The sequence below is a fragment of the Pan paniscus genome, chromosome 9 (assembly GCF_029289425.2).
Source record: "Pan paniscus chromosome 9, NHGRI_mPanPan1-v2.0_pri, whole genome shotgun sequence".
Taxonomy (NCBI): domain Eukaryota; kingdom Metazoa; phylum Chordata; class Mammalia; order Primates; family Hominidae; genus Pan; species Pan paniscus.
Window position 1 is genome coordinate 17000711 of NC_073258.2, and position 23008 is coordinate 17023718.

General features: G+C 39.2%; 1 protein-coding gene across 1 annotated transcript in view; it reads right to left on the bottom strand.

Annotated features, from left to right (window-relative positions):
- PSMA1 (proteasome 20S subunit alpha 1) overlaps window positions 1-23008 on the bottom strand; it is a 138692-nt gene that overhangs the window by 114619 nt on the left and 1065 nt on the right. The window lies entirely within an intron of this gene.

Sequence of the window (23008 nt, forward strand, 5' to 3'; positions counted from 1 at the left end):
ATTAATTTAAATTCATTTAAGTGTTTTTTATATCATATAATAGATTAATTGTTTTCCTTGAGTGTGTGGAGACAGTATAACAGGAGCAAGAGTTGTGATGTCTAATGGGCAAAATAGGGTGTCATAATTTCAAAGAGGTTAGAAATCACTCTCTTAGTACCCTCAAAGTTTAAACACTGGATTACTCAGACCTTGTTATGTGTAATTTCTAGGTCATGAGTACTGGGAAAAATTTGTGCCAAATCAGCATAACTAAAGGGCTTTAATAGCAATCACTTACTTATCTTTATTGTAATAATCATGATAAGGTGACTATATGGCATCAGAACCTAGATAAGTATTTCCCATTTCATAAGTTAGGGCATTTTAAGTTGTATTTTTTAAGGATATTGAGCAAACACTTTTAATTCTCGTGTACCTAACAGTAAGGACAACAGTGATTTGCTTTCTTCTTGGTTATAAACACTCATGTGTGTGCGTGTGTGTGTGTGTGTGTATGTGTATGTGTATGTTTTAAGGATGTTTTGAGCATTATAACATACCCCAAAGCTCTACCTGAGTTCTTTTTAAAAAGACAATTACAACAGAAGAAGAACAAACAGGATTTCCTCTATAACTAATATTGACTTAACTTTATAGGGTCCTAAGCCTGAACTCCTCTGTTTATTCATGAAACAGATCCAGGCTATTGGTCCATTTGAATTTATTTCCAAACTTCACAGTTCAGACTGTACAGCCAGTTTAACTCTTGGCTTTTCAGGTGACTTCACTTGCAAGGGTTATAGAAAAGGCCACAGCAGTGTTGGGATGTTGCAAAAGAAACCCATGCCCTGGCCCATAGCCCAGTAGACTAGAGTCCCTCAGCAAAAGAGAGTTTCCACTGTTTATACTTGGGAATTATCCCTGGTTTAGCCTTTGTCTCAAACCATCTGGATGTTAAAAGTGCTAATAAGCAACTGACTTTCTGGAGGAATAAATTCAATCTAGTGATTCTATTCTGGAAGGCTCTGTAAAGACAGAGATACTGGCAATAAAGCAGCAAAGCAATTTCCCAAGTTTTGAGGTCGTCTAGACCTAGTTGTGAGATATTGATAACAGAGTGGCCACTGGAAATTCTTCATAGTGGCTCAACTTTTTTTGTAGATGAAAGAATTCATGTTTAGATCTTGTCCAACAACCCACTTCCTAGCTTTCTTAAAAGTAGCAAGTGTGGATTCTTTCCTAGAGACCCTGAAATTATTTCACAGCTCTCATTGTGAAAATTGTTGGGAAAGTTTTATGAGACTTGGGGTTTCCTGAGAGTTATCAAGATCATTTTAAATTTGACCACAAAGCTAATGTCAGAGAATATCAGCTTTAAGGCCTCTCAAATCACAGTATTATACAAGAAAAAATATTCTTTTTTCTTCTAATGAAGAGTAGGGGTGTGTATGTCCTGTTATTATACCTTTTCGTTTTCCTGTATTAGCTGTTACATTGACCTATGTCAGAGATGAAAACTGTGAGTGTACTTTTAATTAATTTTTATATGGAAATAGTCATTTAGGTAATGGAAAACACCATTTTTGTGAAATGGCTAGTGGGCATAATTGCACTCATTCATTTTATTTCAAGATCATGTTTTGCTTTATTAGTAAAAAGCATTTGTCAAAAATTTTAACTTTGAGATTTTTCTGAAATTATCTTTCTTTCTTTTCTTTTTTTTTTTTTAATTTGAGACCCCTCTGTCACCCAGCTGGAGTGCAGTAGCACCATCATAGCTCACTGCAGCCTCAACCTCTTGGGCTCAGCCTCCAGAGTAGCTGGGACTACAGGCATGCGCCACCACCCCCAGCTAATTTTCAATGTTTTGTTTTGTTTTTTTGTAGAGATGGGGTCCCATTATGTTGCCCAGGCTGGTCTCAAACTGCTGGGCTTAAGCTGTCCTCCCACCTTGGCCTCCTAAAGTGCTGAGCCACCACATTTGGCCCTCAAAATTATCCTAAATATAGCAATGCTAGTAATGAATTGGCACATAGTAACCACCTTTTTCTCTCCACTAGCTATGAAAGTGTCTGTTTCTATAAGTAATTCTTTCTTTCCAGCTTTACAATCAGTTTTCTTTTGAGTTTTCCTTGGAAACCTCACATTCTCAGAAAAATATTGCAGACTCTTTCACTTTAAAGGCCAACACATGTCTCTCACGTTTCATTTAAACTTATGGTCAAGGAGTTAGCTTAATGTCAATCTCTCTATCATATCTGATGGTTCTCTGCGGCCTGGAAAAATACAATTGATAAGATTTACTGAATGCTTTTTATGTGCCAGACACTATTGTAAACACTTTCCATTTAGTAACTCATTTAATCCTCATAACCCTGTGAGCTAGGGTCATCAGCTAAATCAACCTGTTAGTAGACATCTTCTTGAATGTCATACTCAATTTATTAATCCATTCATAAAATACATATAGAATACCTGCTAGGTCCTAGATGCTCTAGACAGAAAAGTATGTAAGACTGGGTACCTATGCAGACTTTCAGGAGTTCGGAGTCAAGCAATTAGTAGCCCCACTTGCAGTTGCTTTGCCAGACACTGTGTGATTAATAGAACAGATTAATGAGGTCTCAGGCACATGGTATGTGGCAACTGATATGATGAATACATTCTTTTCTATTCCAATTAGAAGAGAGGATCAGAAACAGTTCACATTCCTGTGGGTTAGATAATAATTTTCAATTACACTTTTGACTTAGAGCTATGTTAATGTTCCTGCCTTCTGTCATAATATACTCTGAAGAAATCTGGACTGCCTGAACATTCATCTGATACATTACATTGATGACATTATGCTGATTGTTTAGAATGAGCAAGAAGGCACTAGTATGCTAAAGGCCTTGGTAAGACACAGTGTTCCAGAGGGTTGGAAATAAATCCTATGAAGATTCAGGGATTTGAAACTTCAATGAAGTGTTTTAGGAATGCAATGGTCATAAACATGACAAGATATCCCCTTCAAAGTAAAAGAAAATTGCTGCATCTTGCGTGTGCCACCACAAAGAAGGAAATGAAGTGGCTGGTAGGCCTCTTTGGGTTCTGGAGGCAGCGTATTCCAAACCTATGAATACTGCTAGATTGAGTGACATAGAAAGTTGCCAGCTTTGAGTGAAGAGGTCCAGGCTGCACTGCAAACAGAGCTGCCACTTGGGGCATACAATCCAGCACATCTCATGGTGTAGGTGACAGTGGTGGGAAAACATGCAGTCTCTTACGGCAAGTATCATTGGGAGAATAACAACGTAGGGCCCTGGAATTCTGGGGCAAGGCTATGCCATTTGTAGCATAGAATTATATGTCTTTTGAGAAAAAGCTCTTGGTGAATTACTGGGACTGGTAGAGGCAGAGTGCTTCACCATGCGGCACAAAGTGACCATGGGTCTAGAACTGCACATTACAAGTTTGGTTCTGCTGGATATGTTAAATCACAAGGCTGTATAGGTCCAGCAGTAGTCTACTTTAATATGGAAAATTACATCAAGGATTGAGCCTGAGAAGGACAAAGGACATGGCAAATTGCATGCGCAGGTAGCTCAGACCAGCATGTCATTCACAACAGCTGAAATAACACCCTTCCCTAGCTTGTTCCTATGGCTATATGGGGGCCCCGTATGACCAACTGAAGTAGAAGGGAAGCTTAAGCTTGATTTTTGGGTGGGTCTCTTCTGTATGTGAGTACAAGCTCAAAATGGACCATGGCTGCATTACAACCACATTCAAGGATAGCCTTGAAAGACAGTGGAGAGGGAAAATCTTCCCAGTGCGTGGATCTGTAAAAAGTGCACCTAGTCATTGACTTCTTGTGGAATGAGAAGTGGCCCAGTATATATAGACTTGGGAAATAGCCAATGTCCTCGCTGTCTGGTCAGGGGCCTGGAAAGAAAATAATTGAAAGATTTTAGAACAGGAGTTCTGGGGTAGAGGTATGCAGGTAAACATGAAGAGTTTAGTGTGACATATTATGGCCCAATAGAAAGCATCTACCATGGAAGAGATTGTGAACAGTGAAGCAGATATAATAACCAGACCAGTTTATATAAGCCAGTCTTTGTTGTTGGCTACCCTGAAACTGACATTTTGGCATAAGAAAAAAGTGGCCATGCTGCCAGAGACAGGCTATGCATGGGCCCAGGAGCATGGACCTCCCATCACCAAAGCTGACCTAGCTTCTGCTGCTTCTGAATGTCCAACCTGTCAGCAACAGAGATCAATGCTGTTATATCACCATTTATTAATGAGACCAACTGGCCACTTGGTGGTAAGTCAACTACAAGGGCTAGAGGGTTCTTTTCACCTATTCTGGGTACAGGCTTGTCTTTCCTGATTGTAGTACCTTAGCCAGCACCATAATCCAGGGGCTTAAAGAATGTCTGATCTATGGGTATAGAATACCACACAAAAAACATTTGAACAGGTGACCCATTTCACAGTAAAGGAGATGCAGGATTGAACTCATGACCATGGGAGCTCTAGCTATATCTTCTACAACAAAATCATTTAGAAGTAGCCAACTTCACAGAACACTGGAACAGCTATCTAAAGGCACAGCTGAAACGTCAGCTCAGAAGCAACACTCTCAAAGGAGGCAGTGCCATCCTTTGCAGAGAGAAGCTCAGGATTATTCTTCCTCCTTTAGCTGGTCGTATGGGAACCCTTTCCTCTAGCCCCATTTTAGCCAAAGGTACCAACTGGGAAAGGGATGCTGTTGCAACTGTGGTAGATGACATGGGGATCTGAGCTAACTCAGAGACCTCTATATGGTACCATGTCATCAGCAGGAGGAACACAATGGCCATCGATGGGTGTAATCAGGACTAGCCCTATCTACCATCACTCCCAATAACTCTCAATGGGGGATTTTGGGCTCCCCATATGTGCAACTCTGGGCTCTGCAGGGCTGGAGGTCCCGAGAGGGAGTGCACTCTTGCCAGAGGACAGTGAGTGTCTCATTGAACTATATGTTACAGATACTGCCACGGCAGTTTGGACACCTCATGTCCAGAGACCTGCAGGCAAGAATAGGGTCACATCTTGGCAGGGGTAATCAACCCTGATCATTGGGAGAAGGTAGTGCTGCTTATAGACAATAAGGATAGGAATATGTATGCAACTCCTATGTCATCTACTTGGAAGCCTGCTGGTACTCCTTTGGCCCACTGTAGCTGTGAAAGGACATGTACAACGACCCTGACTTGAAAAGGGTATGACTGCCAAGAGTTCAGACCCATCAGGAATGAAGGTTTGGGTCACACCACAAGGTAAGCTACCATTACTTGCCAAGGTGATAGCTGAGGGTTGAGAGGACTTGGAATGGATAATAGAGGTGGGAGAGGTTAAGTACCTTGTTGCAGTCTCAAGCCCAACTGCAGCAATGGGGCTCCAGTTCATCTCACTAACTTCCTTCTAAGTTTTCCCTCAGGAAGAAAGGCCCATAGGAAACATGGAGGATGTGTTCCCTAAATTTGCATAGAGAAGCAGATCTGTCCAGAGAAAGAGGTGGACTGTGGCAATCAAGAAAATTTGTCATTCAGCCTGGGCGTGGTAACTCATGCCTGTAATCCCAGCATTTTGGAAGGCCAAGGCAGGCAGATCACCTGAAGTCAGGAGTTTGAGACCAGTCTGGCCAACATGGTGAAACCCTATCTCTACCAAAAATACAAAATTAGCTGGGTTTGGTGGTGTGTGCTTGTAATCCTAGCTACTTGGGAGGCTGAGGTAGGAGAATCACTTGAACCCGGGAGGCAAAGGTTGCAGTGAGCCGAGATCGTGCCACTGCACTCCAGCCTGGGCAAAAAGAGTGAAACTCCATCTCAAAAAAGAAAATTTGTCACTCAAATCTTCTGCTATAGGGAACGTAATTGACTACTGGACCATTACTCTTCTGGATCCACCCCTGTTTCAGTACTGAGGCAATACTTCTTTTGGGCTTCTCCTAGTCAGTAACAGCAAGGGTATAATGTAGGCCCATTCCTGTGAGATGAGGGACTCCTTTTAATAGGAGACTTTGGCTTGAGGACCTCACATTGGCCTGGTTGACACTTTCTTAGAATGATGCTGTAGTATAAGGCTCTTTCTACCTAATCCTCCTTCCTTTCCCCACTTTCCCTATTGTGAGCCTTCCATCACAGTCTGAAGGCTCTCTCCACTTCCTCTGGCTATCTTCCATTTATCTTTCATAGGCACTTTCCACAATAAGTCACTTGCACGTCTAATTCTGTTTTGGCATTTGTTTCTCAGAGGATACAAACTAACACAGTGCCACCAGGGAATAAGACCTTAGCTAACAATAAAATGGTAGGGTATGAAGAAGACAGACTTAGAATCTACCTCCTGTACTGGATCTACAGAAATGTAGTATACAATGTTGACTGTGTTCTATGAACTGTTTTCTGCAAATGCCAATTCAAACTTAAAGAGGAAGTGCTGGAAAATAAAATGAAAGTAAAGGAATCACTTCCTCTATCTCTAACTGTTCTTTCACTTTTTTTTCCCTATTTACAGTTTTTATTATTACTTAAGTGATAATCTTTTGTACAGTCTGGCAGTCTACAAATTTATAGCACTTGGCATTTGAGCAAAACACTACTAGAAAATCACTCAAAAGTGTGTGCCCTGAAGGAGCAAAAGCATAATCTTAATTCATATAAATGAGACCATTTTGTTACTGCCTAGTCAATTGTTTGAAAAGAGAACTGAACATTAGGAATCTTGTACCTATTCTTATCTTATCTATGCTATTACCGTTTTGGCACATCTCTTAAATTCTTGAAACCATATCTTATGTAACTAGAAAATCAAGTAAAGGTATTTACTCTCTACAGCTAAAGAAAGACATATCCTTAGATGGGTCTCTTATATATTAATCATACTTCATGATGTGTGTGCATGCACATCATGAAGTGTGTGATGTCTGATGCAGAAAAAATCAGCATAAGATTTGGAGTAAGGAGACCTGAACTCAGCTCTACAACTTGTAAGAAACCTGGGCAAGTCCTATTGCCTTATTGAGTTTTGGTTACCCTGTAGGCTGTTGCAAAGTTCAAGTGTAACAGAGCACGTGAAAAGGCTTTGTAAATTATAAAATGCCATATAAATGTGAATTTTTATGATAGCGATGATAATTAGGGATCTTCTTTAGGACAGCTCCTGATATATGACACATGTAAATAGCTTAGGATAAGCAGGAAGTTAATTTAACTCACTGTATTACTCTACTAGGGCTTCCATAACAAAACACCATAGATTGGGTAGCTTAAACAACAGAACTTTATTTTATCACAGTTCTGGAGGCTAGAAAGTCTAGAAGTTCAAGATCAAGGTGCTGGCAGGGTTGGTTTCTTCTGAGGCTTCTCTCCTTAGCTTTCAGATAGCCCCCTTCTTGCTGTGTCTTCATAAGTTTTTTTCCTCCATCCCTGGTGTCTCTTCCTCTTCTTATAAGGACATCAGTCATATTGGATTAGTGCCCCACCATTAGGACTTCATTTAACCTTAATTACCTCTTTAAAGGCCCCATTTACTAATACAGACACACTGGGGTTAGGGTTTCAAAATTCAAATTTTGAATGAACACAATTTCATCCATAACACTCATCATTAAGTATGTTCAAATCCATTCCAGGGTCTATTCGAAACTATGCTGGTCTACCTCAGGATAATGTGGTTCCTAGACCTCCTGCCTCAGGGTTACTTGAGGTGCTTGGTAGAAATGCAGATTCCTCAGTCCCATCTCGGGTTTAATGAATCAGAATCTCTGGGGTTAGCATTCAGCAACTGCATTTTTATCATCTGGGTAAAAGTTATCTGGATGGTTCTTGTGTACCAAAGTTTAACAATTACTGTTATAACGGAAAGCACATAGAGCTTTGGAGTTCCATGGCCTGGGTTCAAATCCTGGCTCCACCAACTACTAGATGTGTAATCTTTGACAAATTACTTAATCTTTCTGCCCTACAAATTACTTAATCTCAATTGTCCCATGTGTTGTAAAAATGAGGGTTATTATTTCTACTGGCAGATTGTTGTGAGGATGAGAGTAAGAGGCTTAGAGGACCTCACATGCTGTAGTTGCTTCATAATATTTTTATTGTTATCATTCTCATACTTTATATTCTGATAAAACAATGATTTCATGAACACTTTCATTTTTATGCCTTTTTTCTTCCTTGCAATGCCATCCTCTCTTATATCTAAATCCTACCCATTCTTTAAGACAGATTTTAAATCTCATCTACTTTATGTCACCCTTCCTGATCCTCATTGCAATTTGGCTATCTTTTAGGACAGGGATCCTCAACCCCCACACTGGTACTGGTCCATGGCCTGTTAGGAACCAGGCTGCACAACAGGAGGTGAGTGGCAGATGAGTGAGCCTTACCGCCTGAGCTCCACCTCCTGTCAGATCAGCAGAGGCATTAGATTCTCATAGGAACATGAATCCTTTTGTGAACTGCGCATGCAAGGGATCTAGGTTGCATGCTCCATCTAATGCCTGATGATCTGAGATGGAATAGTTTCCTTTTCTTTTTTTTTTTTTTATTATACTTTAAGTTTTAGGGTACATGTGCACATTGTGCAGGTTAGTTGCATATGTATACATGTGCCATGCTGGTGCGCTGCACCCACTAACTTGTCATCTAGCATTAGGTATGTCTCCCAATGCTATCCCTCCCCCCTCCCCCCACCCCACAACAGTCCCCAGAGTGTGATGTTCCCCTTCCTGTGTCCATGTGATCTCATTGTTCAATTCCCACCTATGACTGAGGATATGCAGTGTTTGGTTTTTTGTTCTTGCGATAGTTTACTGAGAATGATGATTTCCAATTTCATCCATGTCCCTACAAAGGACATGAACTCATCATTTTTTATGGCTGCATAGTATTCCATGGTGTATATGTGCCACATTTTCTTCATCCAGGCTATCATTGTTGGACATTTGGGTTGGTTCCAAGTCTTTGCTATTGTGAATAATGCCGCAATAAACATACGTGTGCATGTGTCTTTATAGCAGCATGATTTATAGTCCTTTGGGTATATACCCAGTAATGGGATGGCTGGGTCAAATGGTATTTCTAGTTCTAGATCCCTGAGGAATCGCCACACTGACTTCCACAATGGTTGAACTAGTTTACAGTCCCACCAACAGTGTAAAAGTGTTCCTATTTCTCCACATCCTCTCCAGCACCTGTTGTTTCCTGACTTTTTAATGACTGCCATTCTAACTGGTGTGAGATGGTATCTCATTGTGGTTTTGATTTGCATTTCTCTGATGGCCAGTGATGATGAGCATTTTTTCATGTGTTTTTTGGCTGCACAAATGTCTTCTTTTGAGAAGTGTCTGTTCATATCCTTCGCCCACTTTTTGATGGGGTTGTTTTTTTTTTCTTGTAAATTTGTTTGAGTTCATTGTAGATTCTGGATATTAGCCCTTTGTTAGATGAGTAGGTTGCGAAAATTTTCTCCCATTTTGTAGGTTGCCTGTTCACTCTGATGGTAGTTTCTTTTGCTGTGCAGAAGCTCTTGAGTTTAATTAGATCCCATTTGTCAATTTTGGCTTCTGTTGCCATTGCTTCTGGTGTTTTAGACATGAAGTCCTTGCCCATGCCTATGTCCTGAATGGTAATGCCTAGGTTTTCTTCTAGGGTTTTTATGGTTTTAGGTCTAACGTTTAAGTCTTTAATCCACCTTGAATTGATTTTTGTATAAGGTGTAAGGAAGGGATCCAGTTTCAGCTTTCTACATATGGCTAGCCAGTTTTCCCAGCACCATTTATTAAACAGGGAATCCTTTCCCCATTGCTTGTTTTTCTCAGGTTTGTCAAAGATCAGATAGTTGTAGATATGCAGTGTTATTTCCGAGGGCTCTGTTCTGTTCCATTGATCTATATCTCTGTTTTGATACCAGTACCATGCTGTTTTGGCTACTGTAGCCTTGTAGTATAGTTTGAAGTCAGGTAGTGTGATGCCTCCAGCTTTGTTCTTTTGGCTTAGGATTGACTTGGTGATGCGGGCTCTTTTTTGGTTCCATATGAACTTTAAAGTAGTTTTTTCCAATTCTGGGAAGAAAGTCATTGGTAGCTTGATGGGGATGGCATTGAATCTGTAAATTACCTTGGGCAGTATGGCCGTTTTCATGATATTGATTCTTCCTACCCATGAGCATGGAATGTTCTTCCATTTGTTTGTATCCTCTTTTATTTCCTTGAGCAGTGGTTTGTAGTTCTTCTTGAAGAGGTCCTTCACATCCCTTGTAAGTTGGATTGCTAGGTATTTTATTCTCTTTGAAGCAATTGTGAATGGGAGTTCACTCATGATTTGGCTCTCTGTCTGTTGTTGGTGTATAAGAATGCTTGTGATTTTTGTACATTGATTTTGTATCCTGAGACTTTGCTGAAGTTGCTTATCAGCTTAAGGAGATTTTGGGCTGAGACAATGGGGTTTTCTAGATATACAATCATGTCGTCTGCAAAAAGGGACAATTTGACTTCCTCTTTTCCTAATTGAATACCCTTTATTTCCTTCTCCTGCCTAATTGCCCTGGCCAGAACTTCCAACACTATGTTGAATAGGAGTGGTGAGAGAGGGCATCCCTGTCTTGTGCCAGTTTTCAAAGGGAATGCTTCCAGTTTTTGCCCATGCAGTATGATATTGGCTGTGGGTTTGTCATAGATAGCTCTTATTATTTTGAGATACGTCCCATCAATACCTAATTTATTGAGAATTTTTAGCATGAAGGGTTGTTGAATTTTGTCAAAGGCCTTTTCTGCATCTATTGAGATAATCATGTGGTTTTTGTCTTTGGCTCTGTTTATATGCTGGATTACATTTATTGATTTGCATATATTGAACCAGCCTTGCATCCCAGGGATGAAGCCCACTTGGTCATGGTGGATAAGCTTTTTGATGTGCTGCTGGATTCTGTTTGCCAGTATTTTATTGAGGATTTTTGCATCAATGTTCATCAAGGATATTGGTCTAAAATTCTCTTTTTTGGTTGTGTCTCTGCCCGGCTTTGGTATCAGAATGATGCGGGCCTCATAAAATGAGTTAGGGAGGATTCCCTCTTTTTCTATTGATTGGAATAGTTTCAGAAGGAATGGTACCAGTTCCTCCTTGTACCTCTGGTAGAATTCGGCTGTGAATCCATCTGGTCCTGGACTCTTTTTGGTTGGTAAGCTATTGATTATTGCCACAATTTCAGAGCCTGTTATTGGTGTATTCAAAGATTCAACTTCTTCCTGGTTTAGTCTTGGGAGGGTGTATGTGTCCAGGAATTTATCCATTTCTTCTAGATTTTCTAGTTTATTTGTGTAGAGGTGTTTGTAGTATTCTCTGATGGCAGTTTGTATTTCTGTGGGACCAGTGGTGATATCCCCTTTATCATTTTTTATTGCGTCTATTTGATTCTTCTCTCTTTTCTTCTTTATTAGTCTTGCTAGTGGTCTATCAATTTTGTTGATCCTTTCAAAAAACCAGCTCCTGGATTCATTGATTTTTTGAAGGGATTTTTGTGTCTCTATTTCCTTCAGTTCTGCTCTGATTTTAGTTATTTCTTGCCTTCTGCTAGCTTTCGAATGTGTTTGCTCTTGCTTTTCTAGTTCTTTTAATTGTGATGTTAGGGTGTCAATTCTGGATCTTTCCTGCTTTCTCTTGTGGGCATTTAGTGCTATAAATTTCCCTCTACACACTGCTTTGAATGTGTCCCAGAGATTCTGGTATGTTGTGTCTTTGTTCTCACTGGTTTCAAAGAACATCTTTATTTCTGCCTTCATTTCGTTATGTACCCAGTAGTCATTCAGGAGCATGTTGTTCAGTTTCCATGTAGTTGAGCGGTTTTGAGTGAGTTTCTTAATCCTGAGTTCCAGTTTGACTGCACTGTGGTCTGAGAGACACTTTGCTATAATTTCTGATCTTTTACATTTGCTGAGGAGAGCTTTACTTCCAACTATATGGTCAATTTTGGAATAGGAGTGGTGTGGTGCTGAAAAAAATGTATATTCTGTTGATTTGGGGTGAAGAGTTCTGTAGATGTCTATTAGGTCCGCTTGGTGCAGAGATGAGTTCAATTCCTGGGTATCCTTGTTGACTTTCTGTCTCATTGATCTGTCTAATGTTGACAGTGGGGTGTTAAAATCTCCCATTATTAATGTGTGGGAGTCTAAGTCTATTTGTAGGTCACTCAGGACTTGCTTTATGAATCTTGGTGCTCCTGTATTGGGTGCATATATATTTAGGATAGTTAGCTCTTCTTGTTGAATTGATCCCTTTACCATTATGTAATGGCCTTCTTTGTCTCTTTTGATCTTTGTTGGTTTAAAGTCTGTTTTATCAGAGACTAGGATTGCAACCCCTGCCTTTTTTTGTTTTCCATTGGCTTGGTAGATCTTCCTCCATCCTTTTATTTTGAGCCTATGTGTGTCTCTGCACGTGAGATGGGTTTCCTGAATACAGCACACTGATGGGTCTTGACTCTTTATCCAATTTGCCAGTCTGTGTCTTTTAATTGGAGTATTTAGTCCATTTACATTTAAAGTTAATATTGTTATGTGTGAATTTGATCCTGTCATTATGATGTTAGCTGGTTATTTTGCTCGTTAGTTGATGCAGTTTCTTCCTAGTCTCGATGGTCTTTACATTTTGGCATGATTTTGCAGCGGCTGGTACCGGTTGTTCCTTTCCATGTTTAGTGCTTCCTTCAGGAGCTCTTGTAAGGCAGGCCTGGTGGTGACAAAATCTCTCAGCATTTGCTTGTCTGTAAAGTATTTTATTTCTCCTTCACTTATGAAGCTTAGTTTGGCTGGATATGAAATTCTAGGTTGAAAATTCTTTTCTTTAAGAATGTTGAATATCGGCCCCCACTCTCTTCTGGCTTGTAGGGTTTCTGCTGAGAGATCTGCTGTTAGTCTGATGGGCTTCCCTTTGAGGGTAATCCGACCTTTCTCTCTGGCTGCCCTTAACATTTTTTCCTTCATTTCAACTTTGGTGAATCTGACAATTATGTGTCTTGGAGTTGCTCTTCTCGAGGAGTATCTTTGTGGCGTTCTCTGTATTTCCTGAATCTGAACTTTGGCCTGCCTTGCTAGATTGGGGAAGTTCTCCTGGATAATATCCTGAAGAGTGTTTTCCAACTTGGTTCCATTCTCCCCATCACTTTCAGGTACACCAATCAGACGTAGATTTGGTCTTTTCGCATAGTCCCATATTTCTTGGAGGCTTTGTTTCTTTTTATTCTTTTTTCTCTAAACTTCCCTTCTTGCTTCAATTCATTCGTTTCATCTTCCGTCACTGAAACCCTTTCTTCCAGTTGATTGCATCGGCTCCTGAGGCTTCTGCATTCTTCACGTAGTTCTCGAGCCTTGGTTTTCAGCTCCATCAGCTCCTTTAAGCACTTCTCTGTATTGGTTATTCTAGTTATACATTCTTCTAAATTTTTTTCAAAGTTTTCAACTTCTTTGCCTTTGGTTTGAATGTCGTCCCGTAGCTCAGAGTAATTTGATCGTCTGAAGCCTTCTTCTCTCAGCTCGTCAAAGTCATTCTCCATCCAGCTTTGTTCCATTGCTGGTGAGGAACTGCATTCCTTTGGAGGAGGAGAGGCGCTCTGCTTTTTAGAGTTTCCAGTTTTTCTGTTCTGTTTTTTCCCCATCTTTGTGGTTTTTATCTACTTTTGGTCTTTGATGATGGTGATGTACAGATGGGTTTTTGCTGTGGATGTCCTTTCTGTTTGTTAGCTTTCCTTCTAACAGACAGGACCCTCAGTTGCAGGTCTGTTGGAGTACCCTGCCGTGTGAGGTGTCAGTGTGCCCCTGCTGGGGGGTGCCTCCCAGTTAGGCTGCTCGGGGGTCAGGGGTCAGGGACCCACTTGAGGAGGCAGTCTGCCCGTTCTCAGATCTCCAGCTGCGTCCTGGGAGAACCACTGCTCTCTTCAAAGCTGTCAGACAGGGACATTTAAGTCTGTAGAGGTTCCTGCTGTCTTTTTGTTTGTCTGTGCCCTGCCCCCAGAGGTGGAGCCTACAGAGGCAGGCAGGCCTCCTTGAGCTGTGGTGGGCTCCACCCAGTTCGAGCTTCCCGGCTGCTTTGTTTACCTAATCAAGCCTGGGCAATGGCGGGCACCCCTCCCCCAGCCTCGCTGCCGCCTTGCAGTTTGATCTCAGACTGCTGTGCTAGCAATCAGCGAGACTCTGTGGGCGTAAGATCCTCCGAGCCAGGTGCGGGATATAATCTCGTGATGCGCCGTTTTTTAAGCCCGTCGGAAAAGCACAGTATTCAGGTGGGAGTGACCCGATTTTCCAGGTGCCGTCTGTCACCCCTTTCTTTGACTAGGAAAGGGAACTCCCTGACCCCTTGCGCTTCCCAGGTGAGGCAATGCCTCGCCCTGCTTCGGCTCGCGCACGGTGCGCGCACCCACTGACCTGCGCCCACTGTCTGGCACTCCCTAGTGAGATGAACCCGGTACCTCAGATGGAAATGCAGAAATCACCCGTCTTCTGCGTCGCTCACACTGAGAGCTGTAGACAGGAGCTGTTCCTATTCGGCCATCTTGGCTCCTCCGATGGAATAGTTTCATCCCGAAATCATCCCCCCACCCCTGGTCTGTGGAAAATTGTCTTCCACAAAACCAGTCGTTGGTGCCAAAAAGGTTGGGACTGCTGTTTCTGGATATTCCATTTTGTATTACAGTTATTTGTGTATGTCTTGTTCCCCACTGACCATTTACAACTGATACTATCCCAACACTTGTACACATACACAACACACAAATGCATGCAACACACACTTTTCGAGGGTACCTAGGACAGGGCTTAAATTAATAAATATTTGCTGAATGGAATCAAAGGGGATATGTTTTTTTGAAGGCGAAGATTCCACTTAATTCTTCGTAAAATTTAGGCTTTTTTTTTTTTAAGTGATTTTTGTAGAGACAGGGTTTCACTATGTTGCCCAGGCTAGTCTTGAACTAGTTATTCTCCTAACTCAGCCTTCTGAAGTGTGGGATTACAGGCATGAGCCACCGTGCATAGCCAAAATTCAGGCTTTCTATGCCCATGATACAAGAAGTAGTAGCTCATGTTTTAGGGGCTGGTAGTATACAAGAAAATTTGAAACAGAATTTTGACAAATGTGAATGTATGCAGGGAATGAAGCTAATATATCCCTTCATTCTTATATCCCAATAAGTAAACAGAACTGCAGCCTTTAGTTATTATTATGAACATGTGGCCAGAGAAACTTACTGCAATGTGTACCTCTGGAAGAGTAAAGAGCTTGAGAGTGAGATTGATGAAGGATGAAGAAATTTTGATTGTTAGAGAAACTTGGAGCCCACAGTTTATTTTGAAACCATTTTTAGTAAAGATTTAGTCAGGTTCATTCCTATGAAGGTTTAGAAATGTCTGGTCTATTTTATAGCACAATAAAACCTCATGGTTTCCTGGTTGGCTGGTATTTGTTTAAAGAGAGTGGCTTGCTGGTCTGGACAACATTTGAGAGGCTATAATGAGAGGAAATCTGATGTAAACCGTTTCACCTGTAAAAAGGAGGGTCTCTAAGGAATAAAATCAGCCATAGCCATGAAGTTTACTGGTTAAAGAGCCATAGTTTTGATTTGTTTAAAGTGTTGTTCATGTTAGAGTGGATGTTAGTGATCCTTTCAAACATGATTACACATCCCAAAATACAGCATTAAAATCTTGAATTTATATAAGGTTTCTTGTTATTTTTCACAGTTTGCACTTACATTTAATATAGTTACCAAAGCACCAGACCATGCTAGAGAGTTGTCACTGGGAACGGTCCAAGCATAATTCTAGTGAAGATTGATGTTAGGTTAAGAACTGGAGCGCTGCAGTTAATTCTGGTTATTTAGCAGGAAAATGACATAAAATACTCTTGCTTTTGCCTGAATTATCTGACTAGACATTAAAGAAATTCTGTAAATGTACAAGTCTTTATTTTGCTTTTCATTAGTAGATCTAGTTGTTTGTTTATTATTTCTGGAGCTGGTAAAAATATAGTGATTTTAAACAAAGAATGTTGAACAAGATCATTTCAATGATCTTACCATCTGAATCTTTTCAAAAGGGAGATTTCTCACTGACTTCAAAGGGGTACGAGAAAAAAAGCAGAATAAGATTGTATGACTCATTGAAGCCAGATAATAACTGTTTAGTTATTTTAACCTCTAAGAGCTATGCTAGACATTTATATTTGTTTCTGTATTATATAGAATCTGTAGCCTCACTGTCATATTTTTTACTCTCTTATTTGTAGGATACCACTATGAATACAAAATAAGTGTTGGTTTATCATATCTATTTCTAGAAATGTAGGGAAGACTGTAGGTAGTATACCATTAAGGGGAATCCATTATTTTAAACTTATTTTTTTTACAAAGGAGAAAAGTTGGTATATGTGTACTTTATATTGTATCAACAAACTACTCAAATTTTCTTTTTACACTAAAACTAACAAAATAATGATGAAACTAAAGGTAAAGCTTTTTCCTGGCTAAACTTTCTAGAATGAAACTCTCTTTTCTTAATGTCAAAATAAGTGTTAATTCATTCCTCAATCCACTGCAATCTGGTTTCTGCCCCAACTGTGGCAACTGTTCCACATAAGGTTGACAACGAAACTTGTCATTGTCAGGTTTCATTGACACCCGTGGTTACTTTCCTGTCCTCATCTTTTTAGAATGTGGTATTTTATGCTTTTTTGTCCCCCTTCTGGAAACTTCCTCATTTTGGTTTGTGACACCACTCCTGTCAGATTCTCTTTCTAGCTTTGCTAGTTCCTTTTCAGTCATACTTTTGAGCAATTCTTTAGTTCCTTGTCCCTTACATGTTTGTATTCCTGAGTTCAAAAACAAATCCTCTTCTCTTCTCACACTATATACTCTCATAGGGGATATCTCTCTTTCTCCCAGGGTTCCACTTCTCCATATGTACTACAGGCTTCCAATCTATACCTCTAGCCCAGATTGTTTTCTTGAGCTTCAGACTCATACATCCAATGGCCAAGAAACATTCCCACTTAGATTCAATCTGTTCAAAAGGAAATCCATAATCTTTACTCTCAATTATTCCTCTAGTACTTCTTATCCTGTTCAATGGTTTCAAGATATTCTAGTCACCTAGGCTAGACCTGGGGAACCCTCTTCACAGTCTCCTTTTCTGCACATTCCAATTCTATGGAACTGATCAGAAAGTTTTATAGCTGTTATTAATTCAATTAATTCTTCCTTTCCAAATGGTACTACTGCCATTGCCTTACAGAACTTTATCTTTCATTTGGCCAATTATAATGGTTTCTTAAACGATTTTCCTAGCTTTGGTCTTACATTCTTTCAAACTAACCTTCATTCAATACCAGCATTGGGTTTTGAAAAACAATTAAATACAATAAAAATTGATCATGGCTTCTCCCTCCTTTAAAACTTAACAGTTCCTTACCACCTACAGAATAAAGTCCAGGTTTCTCAGAATGGCCTATAGGGATTCCCATGATTTGGCTTCCACCTATCTATCCAGTCTCATTTTTCCATTCCCATCTTCCCTCCCCCACAAATCATACCAATCTGTTTAAAGTTCCAGAAATGCCCATGATGTCTCATGCCTCCATGGCTTTGCAATACTGTTCTTTGTATGGAATACTCTCCCTCCTCCTTGTCCACCTGGGAAGCTCCTATTCTTCAATACCTAGGTTAGTATCTCTTCATCTGTGAACTACTCCATGTCCTATCACTGTACCTGGTAAGAACTCTGTTAGAGCATTTTGCACTGTACTGCATTTGTTTACTTATTTTCTCTTTTACCAAACTGAGGACAGGGACCGTATCTTATTCATATTTGTACCTTTAGTATCTGAGTAGCATCAAGTACATGCTGAATAAATGAATACATTTGCAAACATAAATCTTTTTTTGTCTTCCCTATGTTTAATGCTAATATGAATGAAATTGGTTACGGCTTAATTTTTTTTTTCTGTTTCTCCATGTTACAACATATAGGCCCTAAATCAACATCTTTTCTGCAGAATGAGATCTAAGATATGTAGGGCCATGAAATTAAGATAATATTATGTATGCATTCCTTAAAATTTAATATATAAAACATTTCTGCATTTATAGTAATTAGAACAGAGGCATTAACATCCCTGTAGCATTTGCTTTTTGATGAAAGAGAGCTATTTACTTGATTGTATAGTAAAAAGGCAGACTTAGTTGAATAAAATAATATTGAAAGTAAGGCTTAAAAAGAGTTGAACAGACAATATAATCTGGAGGTCTCCTTGGAAAAACTCAGAATTAACAGAGTCCTGTGAAGTCCTGAAGGGATGTGGGAGGGTAAGGAAAAGGATAGATGTAAGAAAAATAAGCTAATTTACATTTACTAAGCATCTACTCATTGTTAGTTACCTTACACGTGTAATTTAATTTAATCCATAGCAACTCTTTAAGAGGTAGACATTGTTATCCCCATTTCACAGATGAGGTAGGTAACATGAGACTTTAAGTAACCTCCAAGGTCATGTAGCTACAAATGGTAACTAGATCAGAATGATGCTAAAGTTTCCTTCCTTCACATCGTGCTACCTGGCCTTTCAAATGAAGTTCCCAGAGCTGCTGTGCTGCTGTGCGCAGCTTAGTAACACACACGAAGTCACATTATTTACTCCTATTTGCAATGATAATATGTAGGTGTTTCACTTAGCAGTTAATAGTAATATAACTGTAATTTATTTCTAATTCCATGCTTAATAAAAATTTTTTAAGAAAAGAATAGTCTTACACTTTTTGATGATGCTAATGAACTAGATGAATCCTTTTGAGCTCCTCTTGCAAAACTGCATGAATACATTTTAAGTAGGCTTAGTGGAGAAACACACCTCTCTCTCTCTCTCTCTCTATATATATATATATATATATATATTTTTTTTTTTTTGGTGTGCTCTGCTTGTTGGCTCCATTTGGAATCCAGAAATGACTGCTTTCTGGGGGAAAAGGCAGTTTGCTTTTGCTGCCTCCTGTAGATTGCTTGGCCTGGCAGTTTGTCACTTTCCTGGGCAAGTATCCAGTTTGTGGTAGTGAGGTGGTTTTGTGGCAGAACTCCACAATTAACCACAAGTTCAGTGTCAACGGTAGGCTGCCACCGTCGTGGCTGTGATCCTTCAGATCTGCTGGGATAGCCAGAGCTGAAGAAACTCCTGCTTGTCTAGGGAGGGAACAAGAAAACTTGGAAAGAGTCTGCATTGCTGTTCATTGTTCAAGTTTCAGGTTTTAGATTTATAATAAAAAATCCAGGAAATTTCTGGGTAATCGTTATAGATTTAATACTTTTACCAATTGTTATATTTTAAAAGTATAATAGTAAATTTGTGTCAGAGATACAATTGTTGCTCTGAAAACTTGAAACGTAAAGAGGAAAATTCTTAACAGTACTAGAATATATGCTTTCACAGCCAAAGAATTCAGGTACTGTCACTTGAGTTAAAATAAAAAATGACCCACACATCTCTGAAACATTTATTTTATGTTGAAAGTGAAATACGACATAAACATATGTGTAATTTTGTTTTTGTAAATCTAGGAAAAAGGGTTCTTTTAGTGATTTGGTGCAAATGAATGTTAAGAAAAATATTTTAAAATCACAATATGAAAAGTTTTTTCTATTATATTCTATTTTAAGAGTTTTCTATTAAAATTCATTGACTAATAAAGCCAAAAATCAAAGGAAATACAGTTAAAGTCTGATTTATTAAAATAGTTTTGAGAAATATCAACACACTTGAAAAATTCTGAGGACTTGCTGTAGGCTAAGTACTTGCTATAGGCATGAAGATTGAGCTAAGATTGAATAAGAGAGAATTCTTGTTTGAAGAATATATTGCAGAGCTAGCCATGTAAATAAGCAAATATGATAACAGAACATAAACCTTTATGTAACAAATAATAACAAACTCCAGTTCCATTAGTAGGGCCACACCATCTCTGTAGTCCCATCATACCTTACACTTAAGCCATAGGATACTTGAGTTATCCAAATGCACTATAGCTGAATTCCTCCAGATTTTTGCACTGCTTGCTTCCTTTGCCCAGATTATCTTTTCTACTTACTTTACTTAGGTAACTTATATTCACCTTTTAATATCAAGCCTAGAAATCACTTTCTCTGAGTCCTCCAGAGCATTACTCCTTACCTGCTACTCCTACTGTAGTCTGGGCTCCTGAGATCCCAGAGTACACTGAGGATTATTACCTCTGTATCACAGCTCCTGTTACAATGGGCTGTAATAGACTTCTTACTGTCTTGCTTTCATTAGACTAAGGAACCACATCTTCACCATTATATCTTTGTCATCTAGCACAGTGTCCAGCACCCGGGCACATAATAAATACTGAATGAATGAATGCATTCATTAATGGAGATAGATTAAATGCTGGTAGAGGGGCGATGGTACGTAGGAGAAGTAAAAGAAGTTAGGGAATATAATACAGAGATGAAAGAGAGAGGTCGGGGGAAAGAAGAGAGAGATCAGAAGACAGCCATCTGGACAGATGCTGGGGAGAGAAAGAAGGAAGACTGTAAGAGAGAGAAATGGAACTAGAAGAATGAGAAACTGAGAACAAGCTGAAACAATTACACAGTGGGGGCACCCTAGAAGAAAATGATTTTATTCTGTTTTAATAGTCCTAACACATTGTTCTCAACAGTTCTTAATCACATATTTATTCTTTTGTGCTATTTAATAGTCTATGTGCAGACATTCTATCTCCCAGATAAAGCTGCAGCTCTGAGAAAACTCTGAAGGAATTGTTATAGTTTTAAAAAATGTTCTAAATAGCATTTAGTACAAATCTCGGCATATAGTGGGCACTAAATAGCTACTTGTTGAAAAGAACTAAAAGAATGAGTCAAAATGAGGCTCAGATTCTGAGATGAGTATTAGCTGGAAGGAACATAGGTATTGTTAACATACTTGGGCAACAGAGTTGCTACTGCACACAGAAAACAATGATCCTTTCTATGCTAGAGAAAAGCTTGTCCATTTTTGTTTTTAAATATAAGGTTGTAAATGTTAATTATTTAACTCTTTGAAAAACCTTATAAGGTTTTGCATGTATCTTCAGGGATGACTCTAGTTTTATAAATTTGGAATCTCAATGATACTGGTTAATTTACTGCCTATTTCTGAGTTTCTTTGATATTTAAAATGTGTCAGACCACTTTATCCTGAGAAATTAGAAAAAAAGAAATACCCAGGGGCTTGCATTGTCCTAAAATGACTTGGGAGCAGGGTGGTAACAGCCAGGATCCCATGTCATGGTAAACCAGGAGAGTGGAGAGATCCACTAAGGAGTGGAGAGATGATGGGTCAAAACGTGAGGGAAGGCACCTAATGTAGATGACGGCTTGATGGGTGCAGCAAACCACCACGGCACGTGTATACCTATGTAACAAACCTGTACGTTCTGCACATGTATCCCAGAACTTAAAGTATAATAATAATTAAAAAAAAAAAAGACGTGAGGGAAGGCAAAGTCAGGTAAAATAAGGATGGGGTAGAGTGCTGGGAAAAGTCAAAGGTATACTGTGACTTCAGTTTTTTTCATGACAGATAATGGTCATAAATTCTTGAACCTAAAGAACTAAGTAATTTTATTGGTTGTTTAAGTTTGGCAAGGGAATAATTAAATAATCTGACCTCTAAGAAATGTGGCCTAGTAATAATCTTTGACAAAGACTGTAAACAGAGAAGGGAGTTGCTATAAACATAGCTAGCTCATTCTTTTTGTGCATATTTTTAGTTAAGTAAACTTCTGATGGTCTTTGGTCACGTCCTTACACTTTATTTTAGAATTCTCTCAGGTGCTAGGTTGGCCTTCAGAGGGATGCACTCTGACTATGGGTTATTGAAAGAGGTGGGCTTGTAGCCTTATAAAAACCTGAATGACAGCTAAAAGGCGGCTAGAGAATCTTGAAGACGATTTTGTGAAGAGGGCTTTGGATTTTATTTTTCAGAAAACAGTCATTTGACACAATCCCTTTATTTTTACTTGTCAACACTGAGAGTTTGGTTTAGTTTGGTAGTATAAATAATATAAAAGGTTGCTCTTGGCTCTTGCTCTTATTATATTATTGGCAACCTGAAAGGTGAGTCTTAAGGATGCCTATGTATTTTTGGCATACAGAAATCAGAGCTTTTTAAGACTAGAAAGGATTTCAAAGGTTATCTAAATTAATTGCTTCATTTCACATTTGAGAAGAACAAGGCCAGTAAAAGTTATAGGATTGCTTAATGGCAGAGTATGAATGGCTAGGCCCAGACAAAAACTCACAAAACTGGATTTCTACTCCCTACCGTTTCCATGATCACGTGCCAATCCTACTTTAGATGACAACTTCAGATTAAATGCCCACACACATACACGCACATGCACACACACACACCTGTTAATCTGAATTTGTTCTAATTTTCAAATCAATTTATTATTTCCTATGGAATTTATAACGGGAATTTCAATAATGCTGGTGCTAGTTTTGTCACGCCCTTCTGTACAAACTCAAAATGTATCCATTGTTTTTTACTTTAATCTTCAACTGGTGGTAATGAGTTCTATGCGCATCATATAAAAAATACATTTGCTGAGTTTTGCTGAAATGAGCATTTTTTTTCTTTCAATTGTCATGGGGATAAAATGACCTTTTGAATTTTTATCTTTTAGGACAAGCATTTGGGTAATACATTAGAAAAGGAAAAGCAAAGGAAAGGGAATTCTGGAACTTTTTCATTTTGGTTAAATTCTTGTGCTAATTTCTCAGTGCCTTTTGCTATGCATGTGAACTATGACCATATACGAAAATGGTCTGTTTTAGGTCATGACTGTGGGCAGAGATTAATTGGTGAAAAATGGGCCTGTTTGTGGGATTTACCACACAGTAAGATTTCTCATCTCCCTGGAAAAATGTGGAATTAGCTCT